Below are 14,946 nucleotides of genomic sequence, written 5' to 3' on the forward strand. Positions count from 1 at the left end.
TTAAAGGTGTGAGTGCCACCATTTTCTAGCCTTTGTATCTAGTGGCTGTCTGTTCTCTGACCCCAGATAAATTTATTAGAATACACAATATTTTGGGGAACACAGTACCACCACAGATAGTAGATAGGTACAAGGAGATAACCTTCAGAGGTACAAGGAGATAATCCTCATATGTAGTAACTGTATTACTTTACCACAGCATAAACAAAGGAGTCGGGTAAATTACCTAGTGCTTATGTTCTATTTTTAACCCACCCTATCCTTGTGGTGCCATTTTATATTGATAGAGTCATGGGGATTTTGACCTGTCATTCAATTAATGTCTACAGTTATAACCAGTTTCTACTCAGTTAGTTGTCGATGTCCTGTCCCAGTGTTCTAATGACCTCTACTGTTTCTGATCAGCCTGCCTTGGCTCTCAGGACCCTACATTTCTCTCACATCACATGCACAATGAGACTACTGTGATAGAGTAACTCAATCGTTCTCAATGACCTTCAGCCTTACTTCCTATGACTGAACATCATAAGTTATAACTCTCTGATTATATATTCCTTCTACATGGTGAAAGGGACATTGAAGGTGAAACTATAACTTTGAGTAAATCAAGCAAGAAGGTATTTAGGTCTAATTCAGCCAAAACAGTGTAGCACATGCAAAAGAAATTTTCTTTCTTTGCTTAGTAACAGAATGACAAGTTGAAGAGAACTGTAAGAAGTCTGTTTTTGAGTGCCAGAACTGCCTTTGTTGTTGTTGGGTTGGATTGGGACACACTAGAAATGGTCCTCTGTTTAGTAAAATAAGAAGTAAAGTGACAAGCTATTAGCCAACAGAAAAATGAGGCTCACACTTTCAGTTGTATAAAACTGGGAGGGAATATAATAGATATAGTTTTTCAGCTACTAGGTTTGTGGTCATTTGTAATTCAGTAATAGAAAATAAAATTATTTCTATAATAAACAGTTGTATGCTTTCAAAAAACATGATGTGCTTGATGATCATTCAACAAAATGATATTAGTTAAATTAAAAAAAAAAACAAACTTGTATTCTACCTTTGTGGCCCAGATTTTGGAAACTTGGACTATCTATAATCACTATTTGTTTTGGTGATACAATGGTATTCACTGATAGGAAATGGGTGATCCATTGACCTTCAACCAGAAGCCTGCCATACAGAGAAGGCTATGTAGTTTGTGCTACAGACTTGTTTATCCCTAAGCTCTTTTTTTTGAGATCATCTCTGAAAATGTTTAGTGCTTTTTCTAGTACAAAGAGGAAACATTTTGTCTCTATAATAATAAAGAATTTGATCACAAGACTAGTCTGCTCTTGGTGATAGATTTTTATACTATTTAGGTTCACAGTATTTCTCATTAACAGTTCTAAGATATTTTAGGGATCTATTGTGATGGCTCTGTGGTTAATTTAACCACTTACCATGCAAAAGACCTGAATTTAGTCCCCAGCACCCACATTTGGCAGCTCTCATCTTACTTGTAACTATAGCTCAATGGGGATCTGATACCCCTGACTTCTTAGGGAATCTACACTCACATGCATGCATATAATTAAACTTAATAAAATAAATCTTATAAAAGAACATTTGTAAGATATTTTAAATATAGATGAGTTTAAGTACAAGACTTCTAATGTTTGTTATAGGTACCCCTATTAACCAGTAGTTAAAACTCAAATAATATCGAGCTGATGGCATTTTAAACATAGAAAAAAGAAATTTACACAGCTATATTTAATAAAAAGATTACTGTTCACACAATATATTCTAATTAGGGTTTCTCCTCTCCAACTCCTCCTGGATCCTCCCCACCCACACAGGCATATAATAACAATAAATATTAATAATAATAAACCATAGTAGGACAAACAAACCAAAAATAGAAAAAAAAGAGCCCAAAACCCCTCAAGAAACACATATAGACACCAAGACACACACATTCACACACACAGGAAAGTTATAAGAATAAAACCAGAAACCATTCTACATAAACAAAAGATCTGCTTTTAATGTAAAAAGATACAGTATGGATGAAGAAAAATGAGTTTTAACACTGACAATTCAAACAAGATTGGTTGTTGGAGCTAAGGCCAGTGGAATCTGGATGAATGGAGCATGCTGAGAAAGGATAGGGGAAAAAAAAAAAACAAACAGAAATCTCTTTCACCATGGCTTTCAAGGCTGGCTCTAGTATATTCTGTTTTCCTATACTTAACTATTCCCCTTTACAGACAGTCTGACTCTTTCATGTTCATTATATGTATAGTATTTTTATACTTTACCTGTTGACCTCGAATCATCCTTTATAGTTTTATATGTTCTATGTTAAGGAGAAATATTAAAATTTAAGATTCATGGCACAGTCTTTCAAAATGATAAAAAAAGAATTAATGTTGCCTATCTTTAGTTTTTCCAGATTCTTAGGTATAATAATTGACAGGTTCGATGGAATGAGTTACATATGAGTTGATAAAGAGCTTCAAATAACTCAAGAAATTTAAAAAAAATTTTACATTCATCAATTTGAACATTCATTCATTTATTCATTCAACACATCTGCATTATTCTTTAAGCAATCTCAGGTGTCAGTGTCATGAAGGTAAAATCAACATTGTCTGTGGGAGTCTGTTGGAGTCCAGTTCCAATCTGCTCCCAACTTTTTTAAGGGTTCTTGGGTGGAGGAGAGGGGAATGAGAAAATATTAGCTAGAAAGACAATAAGAAAGACAGAGACACAGGATAGTTTCTGGAGGGCCCTGGGTCAATACCCAGCCACCCAGAGCTTTATTCAAAAGGGCTTTTTATTATAATATGCCAAGGGGAGAGACAAAAAATCACCCCCTTGCATGATCAAAGCACACCATACAACCACGTGTAGACCCTTCCAAACACCTGGTAAACATGCCCATGGCCAAATCATCTCCTAATACAGCCTTGCTGAGTAAAGCAAGCTCAGATTCTCTGACCTTGAGTAAGGTCTCACTATGAAGCCTCTGTGGGCCACCACGGTTGTCCTCTTAATCTAGTTTCTGAGGCACACATGATTGTCATGGGGTGTCACATGTTCTATGATGAGAATGAGTAAGGAAGTATGCACTGAGAGCTATGTGAAAGGCTACCTGTGGAATACACCATAAATAAATTGAAGAAATTGCAGATTTCAGGAGAATGTTCCAAGCTGATGCCAGGAGGGTGAGTGAGCAAAGCACATTGGAGGAAGTGTTATAGCTTTTCATTTTTAAACTACAAAATTGTCAGAGCTGAAGAAATCTTAGAGTTGGACAACAGAGTAACACCAAGGATTTGCTAAAACTGACCTTCTGAGGAGTGATAATTCTAAAAGAAATGAAATATCACGTGTGTCCTTTTATTCCCTACATCTTTTCAGTTTCCATCAGCCAAACTCATCTTCTAAGCCTCTTATCCCAGAGAAGCTCCCTCTTGTCAACTTTCTTTTCCCATGTGGTTTTCTGATTGGCAATGTGACAGAGGGAATCAGAACAAAGCCAGAAGATCACACAAGAAAGTAGTTCAGCTATGCTGCCAAAGCTTGGTGTTAAACATTCCAGGTGGTCTCCAATACCCAGCTGCTCAAAGGAGGGTGACCCACCATCTGCCTTCTTGGAATGTTCCAGCTTTATCAATGAGAGTTCTACATCTCAAAAAAATGCTTTTTCAGGATGCAAAAAGATACAGAGGTATTCAATGTCAGATAAAGAAAATAAAGGGGAAAGGGACACACACACACACACACAGAATGGGAGGTGGCTGCAAACAGCAGACTTTTAGTGTCAAATGAATCTAGCAAAAGCCTTTTTTTTTTTGTAATTGCTACAACAGACTTTTTAATGTTTTCATATTACAGCTATGATTTTTCAATGCAAATTGCTTCATTGTTATGTGTATCTGGCTTCCATGTGTAAAGGAGGCACAATGTTACCCTGTGTGTGAATAGTCTGCCTCTGCATGACTGTGGATTCATCATGTGCTTTATGTGGCAACTGTGTTAATTTCATGTTTACCGTTATTAGGTTTTCTAATAGGTCAATAATGAAAATGATTAAAGTATCAATGTCAATTTGACCTAGACAAAATCTAAAAAAATAAATTAAATAAATAAATAAATAAATAAATAAATAAATAAATAAAACCACTGTATTCTTCTCAGGATTGACTGAAGGACACATACAACTATAGCGTGGAGGTAAATTATTCAAAAAAATGTATATTTAATGTTATATGGGAAAAAATGAATGTGTCATGGTGGGGAAAGAAGTGAATTTATAAGACTATATCTCACAGGACTTCAATGAGACAGGCAACTGGCTCTCTAATAATCAACCTGTTTGGTTTTTTTTTTCCTCTTCAAAGACAGGAGTATCAGTAGCCAGCAACAGCTATCGAATTAGCTGCTGTTCTATATGGATAAACACACTTTGCTTTTCTTATCTCCTCGACTGCTTATTAACTGGGTAAAGTTACATTTCTTGGATCAGACACTGCTGCTCTATTAGCCCATCACAAACAAAAGGGAACATTTTTGACAACTGATGGGATGTCCCTTACAGCTTCCACCCTACTCCATCAGATATTATCATAATGTATTGAAACGTCAACAGGACAAAAGATTCCTGACCTCTGAGGTACTCTGAATTGAAAGGCATGCCTCTGAATTATCCTATTTGATCGTAGGAAAAAATTTTAATGAAACTTCAGAAACCATAAAAATGTAAGATTGTTGATAATTCTTCTAAATATAAACTAGACCCCAATGTGCATATTCAGCAATGTGTGTAAATATATATTTGGGGAGATTTATTTCATTTGTAGATGTATTATCAAAGAAAATGAAAAGGCATGTCTTGTGAAACTTATGTTTCCAAAAGAGAACTTAAATGTTTTGTTTGCCTGAGAAATTGAAGCTTTCCATCATGGAAAGATATCATTTCCTTAGACATGTGCCTTCAAAATGGCAACCAGTTATCTACCATAGCAAAGACCTTAGGATGCTGGCCTGCCATTACTTTCAAATTCTGAGACAAGCGTTTATTCTTCTCTAATATGGAAATGCATTGGGGGAAAAGATGAGAACGAGATTATGGTAAAATAGAACATTTTACAACATTTCTCCAAAGCTGTTTGATCATCTCTGAAGAGGCGATAAAGAATGTGGAAAGGTGTGAACTCTCTCTACCCTGCTGTGTTTGATGTTGTATTCAGGTTGCAACAAAAACTCATACACTGAAAAATAACTCATATTTTGGTAATAACACTGCTGAAAAACTATAAAAGAGAGAGAGAGAGAGAGAGAGAGAGAGAGAGAGAGAGAGAGAGAGAGAAAAGGCTCCTGAGAGTGGCAGCACAGTTAAATAGTTTTTCAATCTCTTTACTAAAAGCGTAACTTATTTAGAATTCAACTTAACTTTCATACGTTCAAATTACCTCTGTGCCTAAAACCATTTTCCTTGAAAAAGAGATATTTAATTTAGGATGGCATCCGATGTGTATTTTAAAATGATGAATAATTTTAGATATGAATGGCTATATCACTAGTGTATGAATGCAAAACACTTGGCTGAAAAGCAGTTTATCAAAACATGCCTGTAGATAGGGAGTAGATTCACTTAAAATTCACTTGGGATTCTTAAAATTCCAAGAAACCTCTATTACTAGCAATTAAAATGCCTACAATACCATTCACATGTGCTTTTGATACAAAGTCTCTCTTAATATCTCAGAATGGCTTTAAACTCTCGTTGGTTTCTTTGTTTGTTTTTTTACGGTGTTTATGATGAGACCAATGTCCTCACACATGCTAGCTAAGCACTGTGTTACATAAAGACCCTCAAATGCTGTTTCTTTGAAAGAGTATCATGTTTAATGAAGTCACAGCGGAAGGACAGCTGGTAATGCACCATGTTAAAGACATTAACTGAAAAGAAGGGTGTTCTGAAGAATAAAGGTAGTTTTTAAATGCATGATTTGGAGAGAAATTAAAAAAAATTAAAATATCCTATTGAACTGTGAGCTAGAAAAAAATAACATCTTTTCTAGAAAATGGGCTATATCTCCTTAATTTATCATATTGGAGTTCAACTAATACGTGTTTCATAACCATTTTTAAAATGTTCTTTCTCTCTTTAAAAGGAAATAATGTGTTTTGTGTGTTTTATGAATATACTATGTAGACAACAAAATTTAAAATTCAAATATATTGATAAAAGTATTTAAAATACTGAATAACAAAAAAAAACATTAAATACTGATATATTCTCTCATACATAGTATTTGCTTAATTACTACTAACTGTTACACTTAACTATTCTTGCTTGGTATTTCACTTAAAAAATAGCATCCACATAGGAGAAACATCAACATGGCAATGCATAATTACAGATGAACATATTATTTTTCATATTTTCTGTTGAACCAAACACTTCTAGTTTATACCCATATATTTTATTACCATCATCATTATCTGTTATTTAGTGTTGGTTTGGTATGACTGTCTCCTGGGTGAGTTTTAAATGTTCACTTTCATAAAATTCATCTCCCCAGCTTCCTATGTTAAAGATTCCCTGCCCTGTGCTGTAGTGGTAGGTGGGAATGAAGCCTGGGCATTTGTTTGGAAAGCACCTAAGAGATTCTAGAATGTAACCTGGTTTGTGTTCAATTAGTGGTGCTCCTCTGGAGATTAGAGAATTATTAGTGTTCTTTCAGTCTCATATTTAGGAATATTGTATTTCAGAGACAATTGGAAAACCTAGAGTTTATATTTGATTCTCAGTTCTTCCTTGTCAAAGGTTTGCAGCCTCCTTTGCCTGGTGAGAGAAAAGTCTGCTGTGATGTGGAGGGCTGCAGGGAAGTTTGGACCTTAGGAGCACAGACCACCAGTTCCCTGTGTGTGGACTGCGGGTTTAACTGCTTGCCATCAGTAGGAATACAGGTAGGTAGATTTTGAGACCTGTGTTTTTCTCAACTAGCAAATGCAGACAACATTGAACTTAGTTTTCACCAGACTAGGGACCAAAGAGTCATTCCTTAAATTTCAGCTAAATAAAGCAAAGACATTGAAATTCTTTCTTCATCATTCTGACTCCACGGTAAGTAGAAGTGTATTTTTCCCACTATGTGAAACACATAGGCCTGGACTGGGAGTGTACGGAAACAGAAAATATTATCTGAATGGCTTTGTATTTCTTCTGAGTCTTTGTTTCAAACATTTACATGGAAATTTTATTAATAACGTCTTCTTAGGCCTCCTTTGAACCAAAATAATGGAGTATATGAGAGAGGTCCTAATAAATATTAAAATCCTAGAGAAATTCTTTTTTGAATTAAAAATTATTGTCAGTAACTATAGCTCTGACTCACATGTATTGGGAATAGAATATGTTATAAATTTATAAATCTGACTGAAAAGGGAGTTTTTCCAGAAATTGGATTGGTCTATGTATTTGTTTTATACTTCTTATACAATATTGAACTTAGCAGAGAAGAGCAAAAACTGTGAATCTTATATCATAGCCATGCTTGATGGAGTCCAGTGTGAGAAGAAAGAATTCTGTGTGTCTCTCGAGGTCTGAGGTTGTTAGCTTTCACACTGTAACCCTTGTTTTCCTTCTGGTTTTGATAGATAATGTGCATTGTGGCTGCACTTCAATAAATACTCCATGCTGACTGAACACTAATGAATCAATATTGTGAACAGCAACTTAATTTAACCATCACCCACATGTATTCAAATTTTCAGACTTCACATATAATGCTCACAACTGGGTGAACAGTGAAATAGTTGACATGTTACACTACTGGAATGATGATTAAATTCAGATTCAATACTTCAAGATATCTAGGTTTCAGTTGTTTTATATTGTATTATTAGTTGAACAAAAAATATTATCATGGTATTTTGAAAAATAAGGATCTACTGGAAGCCAGCCTTATGCTAGAGAGCATAAAAATTCACATTTTAGTTTTTTGTTTGTTTTTGCAATTGGTCCTTTTTGATTTCATCAAAGTCTTATTTCTATGAAAAATTAATATACTATAGAAAACTATTATAAATGTCTTCAAAGTGTATGCATGTTCTTCTATGTGGTGGTGTGCATGCACATTGAATCTGCACTTTCCACTGTATGACTGAAAGACAGACATACTCTCAGGCTCTGGTAATAGGTGAACAAGCCATTCACGTCTATTTAAACATCTGTTTACAAGGGTGGCTGAGGATCTTGTTGTTTCTGCATTGGAACTGGGCAGGAATATCAAAATCATGAAGTTAACATTAAAGGTTGGAAGAAAAAAGAAGATCCATAGCACCATCTTAAATAATCAAAGAAGTGATCAGATGTCAAATTAGAACTTTTCAAAAGAAGCATTTGAATTGTATGCCTTGAAATTTGGGTCAGTAAGAGAGGGTATCAAACCTTGAAACATATATTCTGAGATAGGACATTTGTTTTACATATAAATAGATGGGTTGTCTGTGAAACAATTGTGTTAATTCCTTGCATCCTTGCGGCAAAGTACCAGATAAAGCTACTTAAGAGACAAAGGTTTATTTTCACTTGTGGTTTGAGGCTATAACAGTCCATTGTGGAAGGCATGGCAGAGGATTGTTCACATTTTCTGTTTTAGTTTAGGACCCTATTTCATGGGTTGGTGCTACCCAAATCATGGTGGATCATTCTACTACAGTTGACCCTCTCTGGGAATATGCAAAGGTAAGCCTTACTAAGGACCTTCAAACTGCTTAAAGCAATCAAATTGACAATTAAGATTAACCTTCAAGATAACCATTTCAAAACCTTCTGAGAGTGGAAAAGTCTAGGGACATCAATGGGTCTTAAGGAAAGAGGGAAGAATATATTTCTACAGACCAAATTCTATCTCCTATTGTGTTAGTGGAACACATCTAAGGGCTCATGTGCTCATTCTACTGTGGACACTCTGGTTTTATTGCTGAGAAGAAGCACAATTGTATCAGTGAGGCAGTCCATCAAGTTACTAGGGGAGTTTGTTTCTGAAATCAATGCCTGCAAATGGCCTACAGTTTTCTGTCATTGTTTCCAATTTCCACGAGCCTGTGGGACTACTCTTTGTACACAAGTACAGTTATATCTACTATGACTCTCCAGGATTTAGAAGCAACAATGTGCGTCTGAAGAACAGATGTTTTACACTCTCAGTCTCTTTATGGGACACTTTGAGTCATGTGGGTACAGAAAATAGGGAATTAGTTTGTAGTATGTAATATATACATACTGGCTAATTATTTGTTATATTAAACTGAGTTGAAAACATAAACAACTCCTCATTGTAGCAGAGAATTGTCAATGATGAAACTGAATTGCCAGTGGCTAGGGAGACACTGGTTTGTAGATTTATACTTAGCATGCTTCTGCCCCACAACGAATATTTAACCACTATATTAAATGACTGTATAAGAATACTTTATAAATGCTCACATTTGGTAGCTAGCTAGATTTTATAGTAGGATAGTCATTGGGGATGGGCCTTCCCTTATCAAGAGCAGGAGCTAGTGAAACTATAAACTGGAACTGCAAGATTCTGATTACTGGTCAGATATATGGGATCTGTGTTATACCCCAGGCTCTGAGAAGACACAGGTCATCCTCCATCACCTAAAGGGTCATTAATAGATAGCTGTAAATATTATAGAACTGCTGTCTAGCTGGAGGCATTCTGGGAAAGGACAAAAGCATATTATTGTTCCCACTCATAAGAGTTAATCTAAATAGATCTGTCAGTCACAAGCAGGAAACATCCTTCGGGCAAAGATACCTATACTGGAGACTTTAATATAAAGCCTGTCCAACATGCAGGTGAATGCTGTAGGCTCTTTGGCCACTGCCTATTCTTACCCCCTGAGAGTGCTTAACTTTACTCAATAATAAACCCTACCTGTCTTCAGCTCTTTGGTTAGTATGTCTCATCTGAAGACAGGGATGCTGAAGGAGGCCCCAAGATCTCAGTGACACTTAGACATCATGCTATTATAATTCCATGTTCATTTGGTCTGATTCTTTAACACTGTCACAGGGATGCCCACTTTTCTAATCCTTCCTTCTTATTTAATTTAATGTTCTACCCACAGGGAAGTACACTAAATCAATGGTCTCTGTGCATTACTTGCTTTGTCATAAGTTGTAAAACAGCAGAGTATACATCCGTCCATTTGCAAGACAATGGTGGAGAAATACATAAGTGCCTAATCTGTTTTGCATTAGTTCATATGGTTTTTTTTTTTTTTTTTTGGAGAAAGGGTTTCTCTGTGTCTGTGTAGCTTTGTGCCTTTCCTGGATCTTGCTCTGTAGACCAGGCTGGCCTCAAACTCACAAAGATCTGCCTGCCTCTGCCTCCCGAGTTCTGGGATTAAAGGCATGCACCACCACCACCCAGCAGTTCATATATTCTTAAAAACAATTCTTGGATTGTAAACCTTGATTTATCTCTTACAAATTAAGACTCTTGCCCTCAAAATTCCTTGTTCAAGTCACTTAGGTAGTAGTTTGGCAATTTATCCTGGGTCACTGAATCTAAAGGCTATATTCTATGTTAGTTAGTATCTTCTATGGTGAGTTATACAACTTTCTTAGAAAGTATGATTAAGTTAGAAAATAAACATGAAATATGCCATCCTCGTGGACCATTTTGCAAAAGAAAGTACAAGTCATGGAAAAATTTTACAGCAGAAATCAATAAAATTCACACAGAAAAAGAAAAAAATTCTTAAGAGTTTAGCTATAATTACATTAATATTATCATGTGTCAAGAAATGCATGTCTAATAAATAAAAGGATAACAATTATATCTACTTAAAGTTTAGTATATAATATAAATATGAAGTTTCTTACAAAATCCTAATATCTCTCTTTCTATATTGTCTTTAAGTCTGATTATTTTGCAGTATTTCATGGACTATGAAACACTGGATTTCATTAAAAAGTTTCTTTCTGTGTTAATATGTTGCTTCTGTCTAGAACCCCAGAAACCATGGTCCATCTAAAGGAGTACTTCACCAACACTGTTTGAGTTGCTTGTCTGGTTACTGTGGCAAAGTACCCAACACCAGTCACTTCAGGATTGAAGGGTTTATTTTGTCTCATAGTTCAGTCTTGCAGTCTATCATGGCAGGAGAGCATGGTGGCAGAAGCTAGAGACGTCAATCCCACATCAGCCTGAGCCTGGACTCAAATGCTGGTACTTAGCTGCTGTGGGACAGTCTGTATGTCAAATTGCTCTGATTGGTCAATAAATAAAACACTGGTTGGCCAGTGGCCAGGCAGGAAGTAGGTGGGACAAGGAGAGAGGAGAATTCTGGGAAGTGGAAGGCTGAGGCAGAGACACTGCCAGCTGCCGCCATGACCAGCAGCATGTGAAGACGCCAGTAAGCCACCAGCCACGTGGCAAGGTATAGATTTATGGAAATGGATTAATTTAAGCTATAAGAACAGTTAGCAAGAAGCCTGCCACGGCCATACAGTTTGTATGCAATATAAGTCTCTGTGTTTACTTGGTTGGGTCTGAGCGGCTGTGGGACTGGCGGGTGACAAAGATTTGTCCTGATTATGGGCAAGGCAGGAAAACTCTAGCTACACTTAGCTCATTTTCTCATTTTTCATTTAGGATCTGTCTTAGTTACTATTCTATTGACATGATGAAACATCATGACCCATGGCCAAGGTAGCTTTAGAATGAAGCATTTCATTTGGGACTTGTTCACAATTTTATAGCATTAGTCCAGGACCATCATGGCAAGGAGCATGGTGGCAGGCAGGAAGACATGGCATTGGAATAGTAGCTGAGAGCTCACATCTAATTGGCAAGTTACAGGCATACAAGTAAGACTGGGCCTGGCATGAACTTTTGAAAACTCAAATCCAGCCCCACACCCCCAGTGACACATTTTCTCCAATCCTTCCTCATCCAAGCCTCCTAATCCTTCCTAAATCAACTGATAGAGTGATGTCATTAACAGTTAAGGTGGACCTTCCCATTTCAATTAACCTGATCTAGACAGTCTCTCACAGAGATGCCTGCAGGCTTGCCACCTAGGAGATTCTAGATCCTGTCAATGTAACAATCAATATTAAGTACATCTTTATTTAATGATTAAATGACCATCACTGAAATTGTTTGTCACCTAAAAGTTTAAAACTCAGCCATGTTGATGGACAGAAACAATACTTTTATAGATATCAAGATGGGCACCAGTATCCCATTTTAAACTATCTACATGTAATAATCATTGTATAATCTAATCACAGATCTAGTCCTGTGAATTTCTGAAACTTATTCTTCACAGCCTGTTAAATGTGCCCTTTGATCTGACTGAATAAGCTATGCAAAATATTGAACAACAACAAAAATTAACCCAAAGCAAAGAGACAAAAAGTTTACTTTGAACATATGTCTTTTCTCTTGATTAAATGATTTGTTTCCATATGGTACCCCTAATCATTAACCACTCACACAGAAAGCTCCACTAAATGTCTACAACACACTGAGTATTGGAGCAATAATAAAATCACAGACTATAGCTTGCCTGCCTTCATTGAGTATACAGTTACAGCAGAAAAATAACTTGCAAATACTGATTTTCTCATGATCTGATCCTCTGTTCAAGTGTTTAACAAATTCTAGAATCATATAGTCAGACCATATGAGGTAAACAGCCATTATAGCTTTCCAAATCCTTAACCCAACAATAAGAACGGAAGGACGTTGTCGTACTTCAGCATCTACCTTATTGTCACTATAGACTTAGATAGACCATTGCCACCTCCTACCCAAAGCCTTTTGAACTAGTTCATTGTCTCAATGTTCTTTCTCTCTCTATTGGGAATTTTCATAAAGTATAACCCATACCATGCCATCTCTTTGAACCACATCCATAACTTCTCTTCTTATCCAGGGTCACATCCAAAGATGCTGCTGAGTTTTTCAAGGTTCTCTTGGTTTCCTCCTTTTCTGCATCTGTTTTTTCACTTTCTTTATGTTACCAGGAGAAGGTTATCAGACTAAGCCATTTTTTAGAAAAAGTAAAGATAGAGGGGGAAATGCCTTTGACTGGGGTCACATCCTTGAACTGGTATCTTCCCTTCAGTAGCTGAAAAACAACTTTAAGTACACAGGCATGAAAGAAGACAGGAGGCACTTTTAAACTTCTGATTCTAATCTGTAAATATTGTCTTCGGTAGACAAGCCAAAGGAAACAACTTTTAGGCTGAGAATGTAATGCCTCGATTTAGAGATTAGGTAAAGTTTAGGCTGTTACAGATTGCTCACAAACCATGTTTGTTACACAGCTTTGGTGAAATGTTTTTCTTCTTAGTTCTATGTAATAAAAGACAGCCATAGCTATATAGTTGTCCTGAGTTTTCTTATTGTTGCCCAAATGATGGTAAAACCTGTTAGCTGATACCTACTCTGTGTCTGGCAGTGCAAGACACTGACACAGAAAGATGAACAAGACAAATCCTCCACCTCTAATGATCACGTGCCTTTATATGGCAAAGACAGAGCTTATAATCCCACTGATACAATGTGTGAGGTATAAATACTTAAAAGTTAAAGACAAATTTAGGAACTCTTAGATGAACCACTTGACTTTAGTCAGTTTTATCATATGCAAAGAAATATTGGGAGAATTTGATATGTTTTACATAAAATTCTCAATTTCATTATGGCACTTTCTACTCAATAAAAGTTACTAATTTCCGGAAAAGTGTGACAAGTGCTTCATAGCTGCTCTATGATTTCAGATCTTCCTAGGTATAGACACAGCACAAGTTAATTAAGATACAAACTATCAACTTGCACGTAAACAGAAACTGAAGTGAATTTTCTCACATTGGAATCAGAAAGGAGACGGACAGGCCTCACATGAATTCTGGATTAACTCCTGTGATTGTTTGTTTGTTTGTTTGTTTTTTGTTTTGTTTGAGACAGGATTTCTCTGTGTAGTTTTGGTGCCTGTCCCGGATCTTGCCCTGTAGACCAGGCTGACCTTGAACTCACAGAGATCCACCTGGCTCTACCTCCTGAGTGCTGGTTTTAAAGGCATGTGCCACCACCGCCTGGCAACTCCTGTGTTTCTTTGAGAGGACTTTATCCTTAACATTTTAAAGACACTTTTTTTTTCATAATTGTGTTATTCAGTTTGATCTTGGTCATTAAAACAGAGCCAAGAATCAAGTTGACTGTTTTAAAATCTAATTTCTTGTTTTATACACAGGATATCAAGGTGACAGTGTTCTTTGCTCTGGCTACTTGAACTTTGTTCAAAATTACATTTCAATAGGAGGGAAAGTATGGAAATTTATCTGCATAGGTGCCATATGTTCATAATGCACAAAAAATATCGTTCATGGTCTTAGCTAATCCTCAGAACAACCCTGTCATATGTCATGGTTACATCTGTGGATTTAAATACAAGGAGGTGAATATATTGAAGCAAGTCACAGAAGTAGAGAGGGCATGACCCACATAACAAATCACGTACTCTTTCTCCACAGAGAACTGCTACTCCTCAAGGCCAGCCAGAGCTCAATTCAGACACAGACTAGAAAATCCAACCTCATAATTCTTAGGAATTTCACTTCATTAAATATCTGTACATACAACTTAGTTTTTCCCAAGTGGAGTCTCCCAGCACAAAATGAAATCTGGGAATACTATCCTACCCACTGATGCCCAAGCCATAGCATTGTCAGAGCAAAGGACATAGATACATGCTGGCACAGAGATAAGCTTCTGTCAGGTCCAGGATGAGGGAATTGATAGCATTCGAGTTATCAAACTATTCCAGGTTCAATACCTCACATAGATACTAACTCAAAGTGTGTCAAATCCTTGGTTGAATGATTTAAATGTCTTTTCTTCCTGCAGGGCCTTACAGAGA

The 14,946-nt window shown here is 36.4% G+C and overlaps 1 protein-coding gene across 1 annotated transcript in view; it reads right to left on the reverse strand.

Moving 5' to 3' along the window:
* Positions 1-14,946, reverse strand: part of Tenm4 (teneurin transmembrane protein 4) — a 2,730,446-nt gene that overhangs the window by 1,612,922 nt on the left and 1,102,578 nt on the right.

This window comes from Peromyscus leucopus, chromosome 1, assembly GCF_004664715.2.
Source record: "Peromyscus leucopus breed LL Stock chromosome 1, UCI_PerLeu_2.1, whole genome shotgun sequence".
Taxonomy (NCBI): domain Eukaryota; kingdom Metazoa; phylum Chordata; class Mammalia; order Rodentia; family Cricetidae; genus Peromyscus; species Peromyscus leucopus.